The sequence below is a fragment of the Etheostoma spectabile genome, chromosome 9 (genome assembly GCF_008692095.1).
Source record: "Etheostoma spectabile isolate EspeVRDwgs_2016 chromosome 9, UIUC_Espe_1.0, whole genome shotgun sequence".
In the NCBI taxonomy this organism is placed as follows: Eukaryota; Metazoa; Chordata; class Actinopteri; order Perciformes; family Percidae; genus Etheostoma; species Etheostoma spectabile.
Window position 1 is genome coordinate 16,070,182 of NC_045741.1, and position 18,315 is coordinate 16,088,496.

The 18,315-nt window shown below is 39.8% G+C and overlaps 1 long non-coding RNA gene across 1 annotated transcript in view; it reads right to left on the minus strand.

The window, feature by feature from the left end:
• Nucleotides 1-782: 782 nt before the first annotated feature.
• Nucleotides 783-18,315, minus strand: part of LOC116696183 (uncharacterized) — a 44,846-nt gene continuing 27,313 nt past the window's right edge. The window contains exons 2-5 of the long non-coding RNA XR_004333645.1: nucleotides 9,931-10,013; nucleotides 9,672-9,785; nucleotides 8,504-8,724; nucleotides 783-795 (exon numbers count right to left, since the gene is read on the minus strand). This is a non-coding gene — a long non-coding RNA (uncharacterized LOC116696183). The remainder of the gene's footprint in view (nucleotides 796-8,503; nucleotides 8,725-9,671; nucleotides 9,786-9,930; nucleotides 10,014-18,315) is intronic.

Consider the following 18,315-nt stretch of genomic DNA (forward strand, 5'->3'; position numbering starts at 1 on the left):
CATTCTCTTTCACCTTGACTTGTGAATCCTTCATCTAGAAATAGGCTTATCTCCACTGGGGTCAAGCTGCTGCGTTCCTTTTGGTCGTGCAAGCAGCAGTTTCTTTTATAATTGGATGTCTCTTCATTCTCTTTCCTTCTCACATGAAAGCGTTTTTTTATATAATGCAGTGTGTACACTTGCAGCATCACACCAGTGGACATTACAACAGTTCTGATTCGCTCTTTTTTAATCAAACAACCATCTGGAGGCTTCCAAATGGGCTTAATGAGTATTGCCAGGCATTGCTCTGGCATTGTTGGACTAATGCGTGAATGTATATATGCAGGTGCACATATACAGATTCATGCATGCACACACAGATATGTATACACACTGTTCTTTGTGCCCAGCATTCACTGTTGCTCTGCTTGTGAATAAAATCATCTTAGTTGTAATTACTGTATCCACATTGTGATTTCATATGCCATAACCAGGGACGTAAACAGACATTTGGAGGGACCATTGCTCTAATCTGAAAAAAGGCAGTCCCCCCCCATCCACCCAAAGATGGAGATGTATCCAAAGTGGGCCTGCACAAGTAATCATTATAGAATCACAATCTCGATTCACCCTGTTCACAATTTAATTTTTAAATTACTTTGATTTAAAAAAAAAAAAAAAGGTTTTAATAACTTTGATTCTCATTTAATTTTACAAGCCGACTGCATCACAAACGCTACTACTTTCTGCTGTAAGTTGTAAACATAAACGGTGTAAAATTGATTTTGAAGCGCTCCCAAGCGCTGCAATGCTCTCCCTTCTCTTCATTGAAGCCTCGATGTCTACAGGCTTGTGGTAATGCGTAATGTGCTATAGGTGCCAAAAAAATTCTGATTGGTAGTGCCAATTTGTTTTGTAATGGTGAAAACAAATGGTTGCAGAGAATAGTGATTTCAGTTCTAAGCAAGAAAATCGTGATTTATATTTTTCATATTCATATATTTTCCCTGAAATTCCCTGCCCTGAATCGTGCAGGCGTACTCCAAAGCAAACAATATATTTCTAAATAACTTCACTATAATGTACCTTTAAGTTAAGAATACTATTGGCCACAGCTTTTTCATTATCGCGCTTTTACTGACATGGCCCTTTCATTATGTAGCCGTCTGATTTGGTGAGTGATGCTCCGCATGCTGTCCCTCCCTCTCTGGTCCAGAGCCTTGTGGTAGGCCTCATCTTTAATAGAATTATTAGAATAACTTATACAGTACTTTTCACTGCTAAAAAACTGAACACTGACACTTGTGCTGCCAGTTGACCTTTAGACTGTGGCTATACTCAAGGATTCTGGTTGAGATAACTAATGCTATGATTTGGCACCATAAATAATATTTTAAAAAGTCCTACATCTACAGCTAGGAAAAGTATTTTACTCAACTTGAACTTTTGATATACATAAAATAATAACCAATTCAGAATGCTATACACAACAAAGACAATTTACTTTGTATTTATTATTAAATTAAACATTTGTTTTAATTAGCCTACTCCAACTTAAAGAAAATGCTTCTGATAAAATAGACCTGCTTCCCATTAAACGAATAACGTAGGATGTTTGCTTGACATTATCAAATGCTTCTCTTGCAGCTGGACTGCCAGTAGTTTTACTTATGTATCCAGATCTGCAAAGTTGCAGATCTTTTAACTGCTTCAGTGAGCTTTTTCTCTCTCTTCTTCGTTCGCCTTGTTGTGAAGGCACACTTAAGCACACAAAACTAACATTAGGCTTTAAATATTTTTTTAACTGCAAAGTTTATTACATTAACCAATTGGGACATTCATTTATCATCTAATAAAACAAGGCGCCTATCACTTTCACTAGCATCACATCTGATTGTTGTTTGAAAAATCATGTAACATATTGACTGTAAACAATGTATAACCTAGCATGATTCAAGAACCCAGACATTACATCTGAACCTCTCTCTTCTCTACAGAGCACACGCTCATGTAACGGATAGAACGTAGCTACGTTAGCCTGCTGCTGCTACAGCTGTCATTAGCTTTGGTAGCATTTTTACACTACTATAGCATAATTTAAAAACTTACGTAAAAGGCAGAAGGTCTTGGCTTTCCCTCTTTCATTTGCGCCACTCCGTGTGTGTGAGAATATAAAAATCACATGACTGGGGGCGAGGGCATAGCTGAGGGCAAAATTGGATGTAGCGATTAAATGTTATTTAACTTTAGTAATGATTGGCATATTATCATAATAATGCAGCCACCACAGCAAACAAGAAAAGAAAAAGAAAGATACTATGTATTTAGGCTCTTTCACCAATTGGGCAGCTAATTTTAATTTAATTTTAATCTGTTTATTGATCCCCAATGGGGAAATTACAATTTACACTCTGTGTACTAACACTTTGTTAGTTATCACACACCATGTCATCTGTACATGCACTAATGGAGAGATGTCAGAGTGAGTGGGCTGCCAGCCAAACCAGCGCCCTGAGCGGTTGGGGGGGGTACAATGCCTTGCTCAAGAGCACCTGGCAGTGCCCAGGAGGTGAAGTGGCATCTCTCCAGCCACCAATCCACACTCCGTACTTTTTGGTCTATACGGGGACTTGAACCAGTGACCCTCAGGTTCCCAACCCAACTCCCTACGGACTGAGCTACTTCCACCCCAAGCCAATCAAGGCAAATGAGTAGTTGCCTGGGCAACAATAGCCGAAAATGTGCATGTCCCTGATGCTAACTATAGTATCTATTTATACATAATGATATTTATAATGTAATACCTTGCATATGTGGAGCTCTATTTACTTCACTTGCTGTCATCTTTGAAAACGGATTGTTCACAATAATTGAATTTCAGCATTAGTAAATCCAAATGACCTGACTGGGGCATGACATGGCACCCGCACTGGCTCCTGTCCATCAGAGGCTGCCGGCACTAAAGAGGACATTCCTTTTTTTACCAACCCAACTCCAAGGGTCTGAGGTGGAGCAGAAACAATCATGTCAGTGGCCTTTTGTGCACTCAGCAAGGCATGATGGGGAGTTCATTTGCCGTGAAAATATATATCTCCCTCATGCTTGGCTCCTGGTGTTCTCCCTTCCCCACCGCACACGTAGCAGTATTGGTATTCTTCTTTCTGTGGGCAGCAGCCACCATCCCTGACACGCCACATGTTTTATTGCCCAGTAAAGCATAATGCTCTACTCCTTTTTGATATTGAATTATTTATTTTATTTTCTTGTGCTGCCTGTGAGCCCCTTTGAACAATTGGGCTCCTCGGGCCTGCTGCGACATGATCTCGAGGGGTATTAAATATATTGCCAGTATTTGTTTCCCGCCTCTAAGTGGATCAGACAACACTACAGACAAATACTCATCCTCCAAAGTAGAAGAGCCTCGACAACAAAACAATGTATGTCCCTGCTCCATAATCCTTATTGCATCCAGCAGTCTGGTGGGGATAGAATTGGGAAATAGAAGACTAGATTAATATCAGACTCATATTGTTTAATGATTGTCCAGTATGGATTTTGCACTTGAAACCTGTATATTTCAACTGTAGAGTGTGAAGTTTTTTAATTACTATTTTAAAATAAAATTTACATTCAGGGTGATTTAACATCTATACTCGCCACCACCTCTCCGCATTAATGAACATGGTGCTCTTAAAATATTCCTCACTGCAACTTCTCAATGTCATCTGCCACTACGTTCCAGCTTGCATTGCCAACATAAAATTAAAATGTCGGTTTCAGCTAAGAAAGAAATAGTTCGCCCCCACACGTCCAAAATTCTTCAAACACATCTGATAACTTCCCGCAACAATTGCAGCTCTTTGGTGAAGCTCTGCTTTGAACGAAGTTGAATGGACTCCTTGCGGAGTGACGTGAAGACATGAACCTGAAGCTGTGACCCTTGCCTTGCCTCGGATTCGCTTGATTTACGAGAGCCTCATTTTCAGGTCGGAAAAGCCGTGTTTCCGGATTTATCTGGAAGAATCACACCCCTGATAGAATTTGAAAGATATACAGTATATTGTGAGACTGAATGGATGATTTGATTTAGTCTAAACAAACCGAATGAACCTGCCCCTTTAAATTTGTTATTAACTCTAAGGCTGAATACAGTCACCATTAAGTATAGCAATATATGAGAATATGTGCTGCTCATGCAAAGAAATCTTGCCAGTTACATACTGTAAGTAATAACACACGGCAAGGTATCTTAATAAATATTACTGACAACAACACAGTCCACAGACTCTGTTGTTTTGCTGCATCATAATGCCTCATATGGTTATGACAGCTTTTCTAGAAAGACTGATGAAAGAAACTATGAAAGAAAAATATTTTCTAGCTGAGGCTGGTGAAACACAGGTATGGCTTTAAAAGAGGGCAGGACTTTGATTCTCTGCTCATGAGAGCAACACCAGACCTATTAATTCCTTTACAAAATTGAAGATGTGGGTGTTGGTTCAGAAGACTGGAACCTAACTAAGTAATTAATTTAATGCTTCACTAATGGACTTTGGGCAGAGAAGGTGGCCTGGTGAATAGAAATAAAGTACAGGACAGTTCTGTCAAATTCCAGATCACAAGATACTTAATGCTATTTAATGCAATAATATCAAAATGTAAATTAAGCTTATCTTATGGGTAACTGGTGCTGTAGATAAGTGTCAAGACAAAGTTTACTTTGGTTTGTAACTCTGTGACATCTTAGAAAACTTAATCTCCTGATGCAGCTGAAAGCTCCATAAAAAAGCTTGTAAACCGAAAATGCAAACAACTCTGCTAGGTCACAAACATACATACAATGCTATTGTTTGGTTAAATGTCCCATTGGCCATTTTCACACTTAATTAGGCACTTTTGGTACCCATCCACAAGCTTCTGGCAAGCTTCTGGTTGAATATTTGACCACTCCTGTTGAAAGAATCAGTGTGGTTAGACGTTTTTTGGCTTTCTGACACAAACTTGTTTCTTCAGCACAGTTAACGTGTTATCGATGGGGTTTTTAAGTCAGGACTTTGGGAAGGCCATTCTAAAACCTTAATTCTAGCCCAATTGAGCCCTTCTTTTACTGCTTTAAATGTGTGTTTGGGGTCATTGTCATGTTGGAACACTCAACTGCGGTTAATCATAATTTCTCACAAGTAGTTAAGAGGCCATGCCTCAACGCAAATCAAATTGACACAGCTTTCTACATCACAAAAATTGATAATTCATGTTGCTGTAAGTATATTTGTGACCCAGATTTGGTCACATTTTCAAAAGACCCATAGTAAATTCATAAAAGAACCAAAAATGTTGATAGTTTTGTGATACTAAACTTTTGACAACAACTGTATAGAACCAGTGTCTTATTAAACAGCCCCCAATGTGTGAGTAGAAGAGGAATTCACATTTCATGCATGATTCAAGGCCAGCATGTCCTGAAATAATTGTAGGACTTCATTGGAAATCATGACTGACAAAATCCTGTATCCAGTATTGATGTGGAACAGAAGTGCTGGACGACTGAAATATCTCTCTCACACTAATGCCATCTCCATATCTCTGCCTTTCTTATAACTAGCCCCTTCTTTCTCTCTCATTCCCTCTTTGAAGTTGTAACAAAAGAAAAAAAAATTGAGAGAGTTATCACAGTTTTTCATTAACCAGCCCATCAGTCTCGTACAAAATCATGTTTATTCATTTTGCCCTCAGGGGAGAGGGGGTAAAAGGGAGATGATAAATTCTAATTTGACCTCTATCATAATTTAGTTGAGCCTATTATGATGCCAATCATTTAAACTCAATACAGCAGTGAGGAGAGGGAGACTGTGTGGCAAAGGAAAGGGGATTAAGGACCACACAGTCACTGTATCAAATTGGTTTTATCCAGCCACATGTAATATTTTCCCCGGAGAGAACAGAGCTTGTTCAAATGTTCAATGTGTGAAGTGGACATGGGGCATCAAAGACATGATGGACTTGACTATAGCAAGGGAAGGTTGCTTTTCAGTGTGTAAAATTGTGCTGCATTGGGAGAAACGATTTGCTTACTACAAGGCTGAGTCATACAGTAGATTTGATGAGCTCCATATGATGAAAGTCTTAGGAAAGAAAATTTTGCATGTGATCTTGTGTTGCAGATGAATATAATGACAGAGTATTAACATTGTGTTTGCTGAATGTCTAAGTGTTTTTTTAGCGTCTGGAATTTGACAAGGTGACAACAGCACTATGCATTAATGTACCGCTAAACATACAGGGCTCTGTCATCTTCAGTTCACTAGGAGCAAAAATGTACTCTAAACAAGAAGCTAAGCCAAAAAGCAAGAGCCTGCAGACTGGACTCATTTCAAAAGAGTACTCTAGCAATTTAGTATAATCTAAAGCCATAGTGCGTAGTTTCTGTCACCCCCATTGGGAATTCTAAGTAATGACTGTTGGCGCATCCCATCAAATGGACGAGGACACGGAAGGAAAAAAAACAAAACATGATTGACTCTTAAGAAGAGGAAATGTGTATGTCCACTTTGTCTTCAAAGCTGAACGCTGCTATTGCCCTTTCTCAGCTGTGACATAAAACGCATAACTCAAGATGATGCGCGTGCAACAGACGTCCATTAATATAAAATAGTTGTGCAATACAGCTTTAAGTTGAGGGACTAACAAGAGACTGATGAAATTGAACATTATAACCTTCATGGATGTAGGGCACTGTTCAACTGACGGGTGGTACGGAGGGGGGGGGTCCAACCCCCTAGATGAGACTTGGACCCTCCTAAAAAGGGATGAAAATAATACTTTTGTGGTTCCTGTAAATTAAAAATGTTATATAATATAATGTTAGCCTATCCAAAATTGTATGTATTGAAATGCAGTATTACCATCACCAACAATTCATGAAATAATGAAATCTGATTTTCCAACCCTAACTACGTACCAGAGAAATGGTACAGCCCAACAGGGAGGTAATTTCAGACTGGTTCTTTGATATCACTTCACTAGTTGTCAAAACTTACGTAGCGGGCAGGCGCTGGTGTTGGTGCTGGTGCTGGTTAAGAGTAAGTGGCTGAATCAACTTTGTTCTCTGCCTATGGGCTGGCAACTTTCTGTAGAAAAGATGCCAGTTTTGCCAGCCTTCTTTGAGAATTCTTTATCGATCCTTTGCCTTCCCTTATTTTTTTTTACTTCAAATATTATCTAAGTAATAAATATAATTTAATATAAATTCCCGTCGTGAGTTTGTGATTATTTGGCTAAAGATTTATATTTCTTCCTATCTACCTGGACGACAAAACCACTAAGCTTTATGCAAATGATTGCATAATGTTGTCGTACATTTGCAAATGAGTGTATGACATCATCTATAAAAATAAAAAAATAGATATACCCCCAGAAGCTCCCGGCATAATTCAAACACTGACGTAGGGTTCATTGCAAGACTGTACTGCATGAATTTTTGAGTCCTAACAAACTGGCAACTTAACAAATGTAACATGCACAGTATTGATCCATTTTGTCTCGGTAGGTAGGTAGGTAGGTAGGTAGGTAGGTAGGTAGGTAGGTAGGTAGGTAGGTAGGTAGGTAGGTAGGTAGATAGAATATATCAAATCAAGCTTTTCATAAAGCCTGGCTTGGAAAGGGGAAAGAAAAAAACCATCCCCAACTTCAACTCACCACTGCTTTGATTTCCTGTCCTACTTTGTCTTGAGAGACAGACAGTGAATAACGAGCAAAAAACTATGCAATACTTAGCACTATCCAATACTTATCGACAAAATTGCTAATTTAAATGCAATGTATACTTTAAAATGGTGCAGGTTTTTTATCAGATAAAAGAGAATGAAAAGGTGTATCCAGTGTTAAATGTGTAGTGTTCTTGCATATAATTCAACACTCCACAAAAAAACAAACCAAAAAAACTGTCCCCTTCCACTCTCCTCAAAAACCAACCTAATCCCTTTTTTCTCAGGCTTCTTCAAAGCTCTTTGTTTAGTCTCCACTTAAAACAGGTCACCCTTGGATGAAATGGACTTCCTCCCTCAGCTCTTTGACAAATAATTTTAGATTGCTGGAACCAAATACTGTAAGTCTCAATTTTGCCAAGCATGACAGCAAGCGCAGTGATCATATTAGAGCAGCAAACAATGTCCCTCACAAGTTTATGTCGTATCTTTCTATCAAAACAAGACCGGTACTAATGAAAGCAATATACTCAACCTATAAAATTATCTAATTTCAATTGGAGACAAATGACATTATAAAGTTAGATTATATAATATTAGATAGGAATATTATGTTTTTAAAACACTTTACACAGAATAGTTAGTGCATTTCCACAACTTCAAACAATATAATAACCATAAAAACTATATGGATGTGTTGCCAGTGTGGAGTCACTTTAAAAGTGAAGATGAGAGTGTTTGTGTTTCATAGCTGCAGTATATGTTGGTCTGCTCTCTAGAATCAGCCCCGCTATGAGGAGACCACAGGAGTGAGGCACTTTGAAACCTGCTACGTTTACACGTGAGCGGCTATTTTCATAAACGGACATTTCAACTTCTCCATTTTCAAAAAAAAATACTTGTGCACAGCTGTCAGTTTTCAGAAAAGTGTTCGGTTACACGTACCTGTGTGAATATGCCGTTAATGCCGTCAAGAGGTGCCAAATCTGTAGGTGGCAGTGTAACGAGAAGCTCAAGCCCACGTTAGCCAATCAGAATCCTGAAATTAGCAACAACAGCAATGAATCACTTCCTCACTCTTCTCTTCCTTGGTTGCTTAAACCTCCATTTGTTTCAGTTTACTTGCAAATGTGCAAACAAAGATTTCCAAAATCTCCACTCTAGTCGTAGTTTTTAGAAAGACTTGTTTTCAGAGGGGAATTCACCATTTGCGTGTAAACGAAGGGCACAAACGAAGGGAAATGTCTTGGTTTTTCAGAATAACCATGCATGTGTAAACAGGGCCTCAGAGATCCTTAAATTGTAATGCTGGAGGAAAGATTCTATATTTCATGTCAAAGGTCTATCTAGCTATGCCTTGGGTTATAGAATGTACTTTTGCCCAACAAGAAGTTACGAAAAAGAATAGCTGAAGTAAAGTGTTTTTCAAAGCAATATAACTGAAGACATATTTTAAATAAGGAGTATAATGCCAATTTGAGTACATTTTTTTATCTTTATCTTTTTTTTTATCTTGGTGTAGAAAAAGTGATTTCTCGGCACACATCCAATAAGAGAAACTCAACTTTAACGCCTAATGTTTGTTTGATCGATTGCTTACCTCTGGGAAATGCAGTGCAGAAACACCACAACAACAAAAAACAGTTGAAAGATAGATTGAAGAACAACAAGACTGGGTTGAAAGTTGATTTATGGCTGGACCTTGTATGGTCGATGTGCTAAATTGTGGCCAAATTGTTACACATATAGTCAGTGGTTGTGTCTATAATGTGAATTCCTGGAGGACTTTGACTCTAAGAGGAACATGGTTTTAAACACTCAATGCAGAATTAAATCACTTCTGGAAGATAGATTGACATTATATCTAAGCGTGGTGTGAGGGAGGGTGTTCGTGAAATTGTCAGCTGGGAGCAAACCTAATAGCTGATGATCACTCAATGAGCCATCAGCCCACCAGTAGTCACATCCCTTAGGCTCATTACTGACCTCCCTCATTTTATTTTTCCTTTCCTCGCCAATCATCAGAGCCTCCCATCATCCTGCAAGGTCTCATTGATTGGCCTCCTTCAAGGGCACAGCGGTCGTGTGGTTGGAGGCATTCTGCAATATAGACTCTTAGACGGTCAAAGTTAAGATGAGTGCTGTGGGCCACTTACTGTTGAGAGTCAACAGGGACGATGATCAGGGGACTACAGCGTAGTGCAGCTCAAGGATTGTGGGCTCACTCATATCTCCAACTCATTACCTTGTTATTCCAATTTGTAGATACATTCTTTGGCACAGCGTTGCCCTCAATCATAAGAGGAGGACTTCTCTTCTGCCAATAACCTGAAAGGAGGGAGGAAAAAAACGTACAGAAAATATGAATTAGAACAGCTATTTCCACATATACAGAGTTAGCCTTCAGTCTGCCCTGCTCTGGTGAGGTGATTTTAATATTATCCAATGCATTTGTACTAGATATGAATACCTTCATCCCCCGCCTATTTAATTAATTATAACAGTGGGCTATAAATCATGCCTTGCGGATGTGTGTGATTGCAGAAGACAGCTCAATTTAAACTAGTTGTTTGATAGGCCAGCAGGGTTACATGTATTAGGGTTATGTGACTTCCATGAGATTGAGATTTATATTCAAACATTGTTTTGTGCGGGAATGATGTAACCCCACATGAGCAATATTTAAAACCATTCTCAAACAATGAAGCTTTTAGCTTCATCACAATCCTCTTTTGTTAAAATCATAAATTGTTACCCTGTTTTCCTTTCTGAAGATTTATTTGCATGAACCTACTTTTAACAATTCATCCTTTCCTATGGATGTACTTTCATTTTATCTTAGTCAATGGAGCAATTGTGTATGTGTAAGATGTAAGTAAGATATAGATATATCCTTGCGTGCCTCAACATTAAACCTTGGAAGATTGTCACCTGAACCCTGCTTTGTGTCACTTTGTTCTCCGAGCTTGTAACTGCTTTCAGAATTAACTCAAAGGCCACCAAACAATCGTAATCGGATGGTTTCACAACAGTCACTGAAGCTGTAATGCAAAACGAGACTAACTAAAAACAATCAAATGTTAACCAAAAAAAATGTAAAACTCAGGGATGGAGCCTAACTATTAAATTGTGTTTTTTTTTATGCTGTTGAGGGTTTTTGTCTTCTTTTTTACAACACCTTTTCAATTAAACTTACAGAACACAGTATTGAAATGATGGCGGCAAGGACAAAGCTTTGTGACGTTGTGTGTCTTTGCAGATTCTGAAAATTAGTAGCAATTTGCTTGTTTATCTTGTTTTAGTATTTCTGGCAAAAACAGTCTAGTGTACATATCGTACACCAAACAGGAACTTTTGTACATTGGGTCCTGTAATTCTGACAGCGTTATTAGCATACTTCCAGAGATTGCTAAACCAAAGGGCACATCCAGATACCCCAACCCCGACTGGAGGTTTCTTCAGACGGACATGCAAACGCCACCAAAGAAGGTCTCACGGTGGAATCCGACAGAGGCTAAAGCTAACCCCACATTGACTCGCTCTTCCAAGCCTTTTCCTCACCCATTTTTGCTCGGTGGTGAACAAAATGGATGAAGTGCGGCTAAGGATCATCACTTACAGAATGATTATGGACTGCAACATCATGATTTTCAAAAAAACTAGGCTTAACAGTGGAATACCCAACAGCAATATTGAGCTAGCTGGACGCTGCCTCCTGACTCAGACAACACAAGAGGTTGGGGTTGGTGCATTATGTCGACAAAACGTGGTGCACAGACATCACTATCACCGAGAGTCAATGCTAAGCTAACCATGAGTATATCATGGTTAAGTGTAGACCTTTCTATTTACCCTGAGAGTTTACATCAACTGTAATAACAGCCGTTTCCATTCCTCCTGATACTAACGCTAAGATTGCCATGGAAGTACTGCATTCTGCTATTAGTAAACAACAACCTCTGCACCCTGCCAACCACTCAAATTTAAAAACTGTCCCACAAGAGAGGAAAATATTTTAGACCAAGTTTTCACTAATGTAGCTGATGCATATTAATCCCTCCCCTCCCCCTCCTTGGGCACTCAGACCACCTCTCTCTGTTTCTACTGCCCAAGTACCAAGCACTCATCAAACATTTGAAACCAACAGCAAGTACAGTCAAAGTTTGGCCAGAGGGAGCTGACTCTGCACTTCAGCAGCGTCTTAGTGACACTGACTGGAGAGTGTTTGCAACTCAGGCCATGACTCCCACATGGAAATTGACTCTTATGTGTCCTCCGTTCTGAACTGCATCAACTCTCTGTATCAAACGGATTGATACTTAGAACCCAAGGATGAACAGTAAGGTCAGACTCCTGCTGAAGGCACGTGACATTGCATTCAGATCAAATGATGGTCAAGCCTATAACTCATCCAGGGCTAACCTGAATAAGGGCATCAACAATGCCAAGCACAACCACAAGCTAAGGATTGAGAATCACTTCAAGAACAACTCTGACCCCCGACGCATGGGGCATCCAGGTCATCACAGACTACAAAGCTATCAACCCCACCCCCGTCTGTCACTGACACCTCCTTGCCTGAGCTGAACCAATTCTTTGGCCGCTTCGAGGACAACAAACAGGTGGGCATCAAGGCTGTGGTCTCTGCAGATCACCAGCCCCTAACACTCTCCATCGCCGACGTGTGTGGCACTAAGCAGGCTGCTGGTCCTGATGGTATCCCTCAATGCAAACTCAGGGCCTGTGCTGTACAGCAGACTGAGGTCAGGACGGACATATTCAATCTGTCACTAGCCCAGGCAGCTGTCCCTGCATGCTTTTAATCCACCTCCATTGTACTGTTGCCAAAACAATCCATTGCCACAAGCCTTAACGACTTCCGTCCTGTTGCACTCACCCCCATCGTGATAAAGTGCTTCAAGAGACTGGTTCTGGCATATCTCAAGACTCGCTTACCAGCTTCACTGGACCCCTTCCAATTTTGCCTACCGTCAGAACAGGAAGCACACTACTCTAGGATCTCTACGGCACTTCACTCTGCCCGGTGACCTTGACAATAGCAACACCCATGTGAGAATGCTGTTCATTTCCTTAAGTTCAGGATTCAACACCATCATTCCCTCCAAACTGGTCACCAAACTCAGTGAACTGGGCATCAAAACCTCCTTCTAAAACTGGATTCTGGAATTCCTAACCAACAGACCGGTGATTGGTCTCATCAGCAGCAATGATGAGATGGCCTACAGGGAGGAGGTCCAGCACCTATCCTCATGGTGCACAAGACCAAAGAGCTCATTGTGGATTTCAGGAAGTCTAAAGCAGGCACACACCCCCCCATCCTCATCAACAGTACTGAGGTGGACCATGTCACCAGCTTCAAGATTCTGGGTGTCCACATCTATGCGGACCTCTCTTAGACTCTCAACACCTCTACCCTGATTAATTATGACCGTTGACCATTTATGAATATGTTTTGGGTGTGTTGACTAATTGGACCATATTTGACTGCATGTGATCTAGTCTGGGTCAGTTGGCGTTGACAGTCGGCAGATACAATCATAGTGTGTGATATGTGAAGATTCTAATTTGAAGTCTTTAAGATGTCAAGACATCCAGTTGCTTCCAGCCTTTCTTTAAACATCTTTGACATTTTCAAAAGAAAAAGATGCTGCATATTTCCCTTCTTGCATTAGTTGTTTGGTGTGTTGTGTATAGTGTATGTCTTGTCTTTGAAGGTTTTAGCTAGTCTTTAGGTTTATCCTTATACCTTTTAAGTATAGTAAAAAGTATAAAAAAATAACAGGAGAATGAGGGCATGTCAATCAGTTGCTGCCTGTAAATGTCTTGACAAGAGCTCTAACCAGCCAAAATGAGTAGAAACACCCTTTGTGGGTCTACCATTTGTGTGGAGGGCCCTTTAAAGAAAAATATATTTCAAAATATTTTTTTAATTTACTGTTTCATTTTGCAATTATGAATGTGGAAGGTTAAAAACTGGACTGACAGATGTACAATATATTTAATAACAGCTAACATAGACATAATTGGCTTGTAATTGTGCCTAGGCAGTACTTCACTAATCACAGATTACATGCATAGAGGCATACATTCTGTCACCAGTCCGTCACATGAATGTGCGTGCTTCTCGCTATATATCATGTTGTTTCTTAAAGAAAAACAGAACCACAGAATCAGTAACATACTTAGCTGATAGTAATCTGCATGCAAATCACTTTGAGGTCAGCAATGTGGGCTGCACCCTAACACCCTCCCTCCCCCTGCTTTTAATAATACCTTAAATTGTATTGTAACGTTCACCCCTATATTTCTCCCTTCTCATCCATCTCCTGTTTGTTTGAGATCACTGGTATTTCTGAAGCAGCCATCAGGAATGCAGCTATGTAAGTCTCTGATTAGATTACATTCCCTTTCTTTTTAAGAAGAGGGAGATTTATGCCTTTTCATTATTAAGGAGAAAGCATTTAATCAATAATTATTGGAGGGAGAATTTATGACAGGCACAGTGGTTAAAAATCTTTGGGGCCAATGTTATTAACTGTGACAAGGCCTGTGGCTGCTGAGGGCTTGGATCTGGGCCCACCGTGTGAAGACAGGCGGGTGAGAAGCAATCACTTTGTCTGCCTGGGAGGATGGAGGCCTGCAATCTCTGCCAGCTGCTGACAAGAAAGACACAAGACACCCGTGCCACCTTAAATCTCAAACGAGATTCAAGCATGTGGGAAAATCCCGTTTTATAAAAAGGAAGACAAACACACACAGTGCAGATATGCACACTAACACACATTCACGCCTCCTCTTACATGTCTAACTGCTTGTTGCTTCACTCAACAGCAGAAAGCTGTGCTGCTGCCAAGTGTGAGCTGTGCACTTGTCCCTGAATCATCAGGCAGCCAGAAACTCCCTAAAGATACAACTTGGTAAAATTCAAGGCGAAAAAGTTCACTCATCACTGCCAATTTCCCATCTACCACCTTGCGTGTATTTGTCTGAGCAGCCCAGCTTGCTCGTTTGATTTTTTTTATTCCTCACAAACAATTATGTTTGGGCGTACCCAGGGGCCTCACTTACTTCCCCTCTTCTTCCTTCTGTAAAGTTTTATTTGATTGATTTTTAGCAATTTCATCTTGTAAATCCACCATCTCTATCATGCTTGGCTTACTGCGTTGATGTCCGCCCTTACTGTCGAAACTGTCTCAGCTATGAGATGGATGAATGAAAAAGGGGTTGAAGAGAGAGGGGAAAAATAAAATCTCTGATAGGGAAGGGAGGGAAGCCAGTCCTGTAAGAGGCTTAAGAGCCTCCTGGAAGCTGCCGTTTGGCTTGGGAGAGAGTGCTGTTGTGGAATTGAGTTGCTCCTTTATCTGCTTTCGGCTTTGTGATTCCAGGCAAAAGTCTGACCACCGCTGCTCTGCTTGGTTGGCTGTGGCACATACACACAAGGTAAGCACGTACACACATCCACAGGCTTAAGACCCTCTCACACACGGCTGACTCCATCTTTAATTTCTCAGTTTGAAGTTTTTAGTTGCTGTTTGGAAGCAACAACAACAGCGGGGAACATCAAACAGACTGAATTTCGTAATTTCTCGGAGTTGGAGATGATGTTTTTACATCACAAACCAGTTTCTACTAGTTTTTTCAACCAACGCTCATCCTCATGGCTTAGATTGCTGTTGTGTTTACTGATGTGGCAGGTCCAATACTTAACCCCGAGTCCTTCATAGGAAAACATCTTTGATTTGTACAAAAGCCAACATTTTCAGCAATCCTAAAACAAGCAATGGTTTTTTCCTGATTTCCTTTGCTAGAGAAAAAAGGACAGAGCAGGTTTTTTTTTTTATTTATAGGCTAGGACTAATTATATTTTTTTAAAACTACAATGATTATGATAATGTTAAAGTCCAATACATTGTAAATGTAACTTAAAACATATCATATGCTGTAGGTGTGTCAGTGAGTACAGGCAGACCGTTCTCAGTTCAGAAACCGTGTGACATCTTATGTGACAGCTACTGACAGTATACAATATAATGTGACAGTTATACTTACTGGGCTAAAAGAATAAAGTTTAGTACATCTGGCTCCACTTTATTGGAAATTTATTTTCCACAAATTAAAATATAATTTAAGGGATGAGTAATCTACATGAGTGGATGCTGAAAGACACCAAATAAAATATGATACAAGCACCACCAGTAGAACGCTGTATTGGACTGTCAGAAAAGAGAAACATCTATAAACATTAAATAGTAATTCTGTCATACCACAAGCATAATACTCGTAGCATTACAGACACACCCTCAATAAAGTATACAGTTGAGTTCAAATAAAAGAGGCAGAATTTCATTTTACAAAGAAAATGTAATTGCTTCAATATTTCTTGACACCAGTGAAATCATCTGCCTTATTGTATCTCGGTTTAAGATTTTGACAATGGTTTGTTGGGGGGGGCAGTGTGGAGGCTGGGGTTGTGGCCAACTTGGCCAGTTTGCTTGTTTGAAAGCCATGATGTCTCTCTCTCATGGGGGGCCAGCTTCCCTGGGCAGACAAAACAGAGAAAGGGGCGGTAACCTCGCCCCTTATGACATCATAAGGAGCAAGATTCCAGATTGGCCCATCTGAGCTTTCATTTTCTCAAAAAGATACCCAGGGCTCGGTTTACACCTATTGCCATGTCTAGCCACTGGGGGACCATAGGCAGGCTGGGGGGAATGCATATTAATGTTAAAAAAAAAAAAAACTCATAAAGTGCCTGGGACCTTTAACAAAAAGAGACTGGGATAAAAGCGATTGAAACTATATCATTCATGGTTTATGAATTGAACAGATGACAAATTGTGTTTCTAATTCAGTCCAGAGAGCCTGACTGCTACACTGGTACCCAACAGACAGAATCCAAGGTTAAGTAGATTTGTATTCAGCTTATGCATGCTTGAATGAAATGTTAATTTTACCCAAACGTGCAAAAATGCTCAATGACATTAAGTCAAATTATGCACTTATCCTATAATTTTTGACATCTCTGCTCGGTGCTTTGAAAGACAACTTTAAAATGACTTCCATCATTTTTTTTGTCAAAATCATCAATTACAGAGCAGTAGCTTGCCCGTGCTTCCTCAGGACAAAATGACAGGATACACATAGTGAGCTTGCCCATCAGGTATAAAAGACAGTTTTTTTTTTTTCTTACTCCTGTGAACATCCGTGTTTAATCAAGCATTGACAGAACAAAGATCCAAAGCTTATGTTCAAAGCTCTTCTTCTTCTTTAGACTCTCACTGATAAACCCAAGTCCAGTTTTCATGATGTCAGGCTCTGTTTATATAGTTTTTTTCTGGATAAATGTCAACCCATGGCCTTTTTTGAAGTAATTTACTCTCCACAAAAGGCCGATGCAGTGCCTGCCTTTGTGTGATCTTGTTCACTGGTGAGGTGGTCTTTTACTGCTATAATCCTTTACATGTCTCACCTTACCTAAGGCCTGTTGCACGAAACCAGGATAAGGGATTAAGCTGGGATATTCAAGTTATCCTGGATGAATTTAGCTTTGACTTGGCTGCACAAAAACCAGGTTGAATTAAACCCAGCCAAGTAACCATGGAGATTTATTCTTTGCAGCTAGCCTGGTCCAGAGCAGGCTAACAGCCAGGCTAACAGCCAGGCTAAGATTAATCCTGGAGTCTCATGTGTTAAATCCGCTGCCACACTGATCCAAAATAAACGTGTCTTTAACAGTTATTCCATTGTCTTCTGAATGTGTTCTGCTTTATTTTTATTAAAATGTATTACTTGTCTATTGTTGTCATGAGTTTGATTTAAACCCTTACTGTTGCAGTTGTTTAGATGGTTAGAAATGGTTGCACTGGCACCCATTTGCAGTCTGGACTTTCCCGGTGGGACATTAGTGTTTCGAGGCTGCCTGCAGACCTGTGCATCACGTCAGTGTCCACTCTCTCTGTAAAAGTAGAGATGAGCAGCGCGGCGTTCGTGGTCTTTATCAGGTTTATACAGGACGCTCCGGAGATTAAGTGGGACAGTGCAGTTATATTTCCAGATGATATTAATGGCAGACTGGTCAGAGACCAATACATTCATGATTTCATTTTCTTGTTGCTTGTCCTTCTCTAATAAAGGAGAGTTTGTGTTACTCCTTAATATGTAGGCCTAATTTTTTTTATTATAGCTTACTTTGGTTTCATAACCTTCTCAATAAGTCTCACATCCCTGGACCAATAACGTGGCCTATATACGTATATAGTGTAGTTTACATTCATCACACCAGGAACACTACAATGCTTCTTAATCTTTTTATTTTGGTGCTATCACTTGTCGAATTAAAAAAAAACAAGAATATTATTTTACATATATGCTCACAGCGTGTATTGAAGTCACTTACTTCTTTTTCTAGTTTTTGTCCCTTTCTGATTGTTCTGTATGAACATCAATTGTACAAAGCTATTTAGAATTAGACAGGAGATTTAGAGATTTGTGCATATGTTTGTAAAACATGTTTTTGCGTTGTGAATAAGGGTTAGAAATTAAGCCTGTAGTCCTTAGGGTCCATTTCCAGAGGAACATTAATTCCCTCCGCTCAAAGTAGGCTAAATAA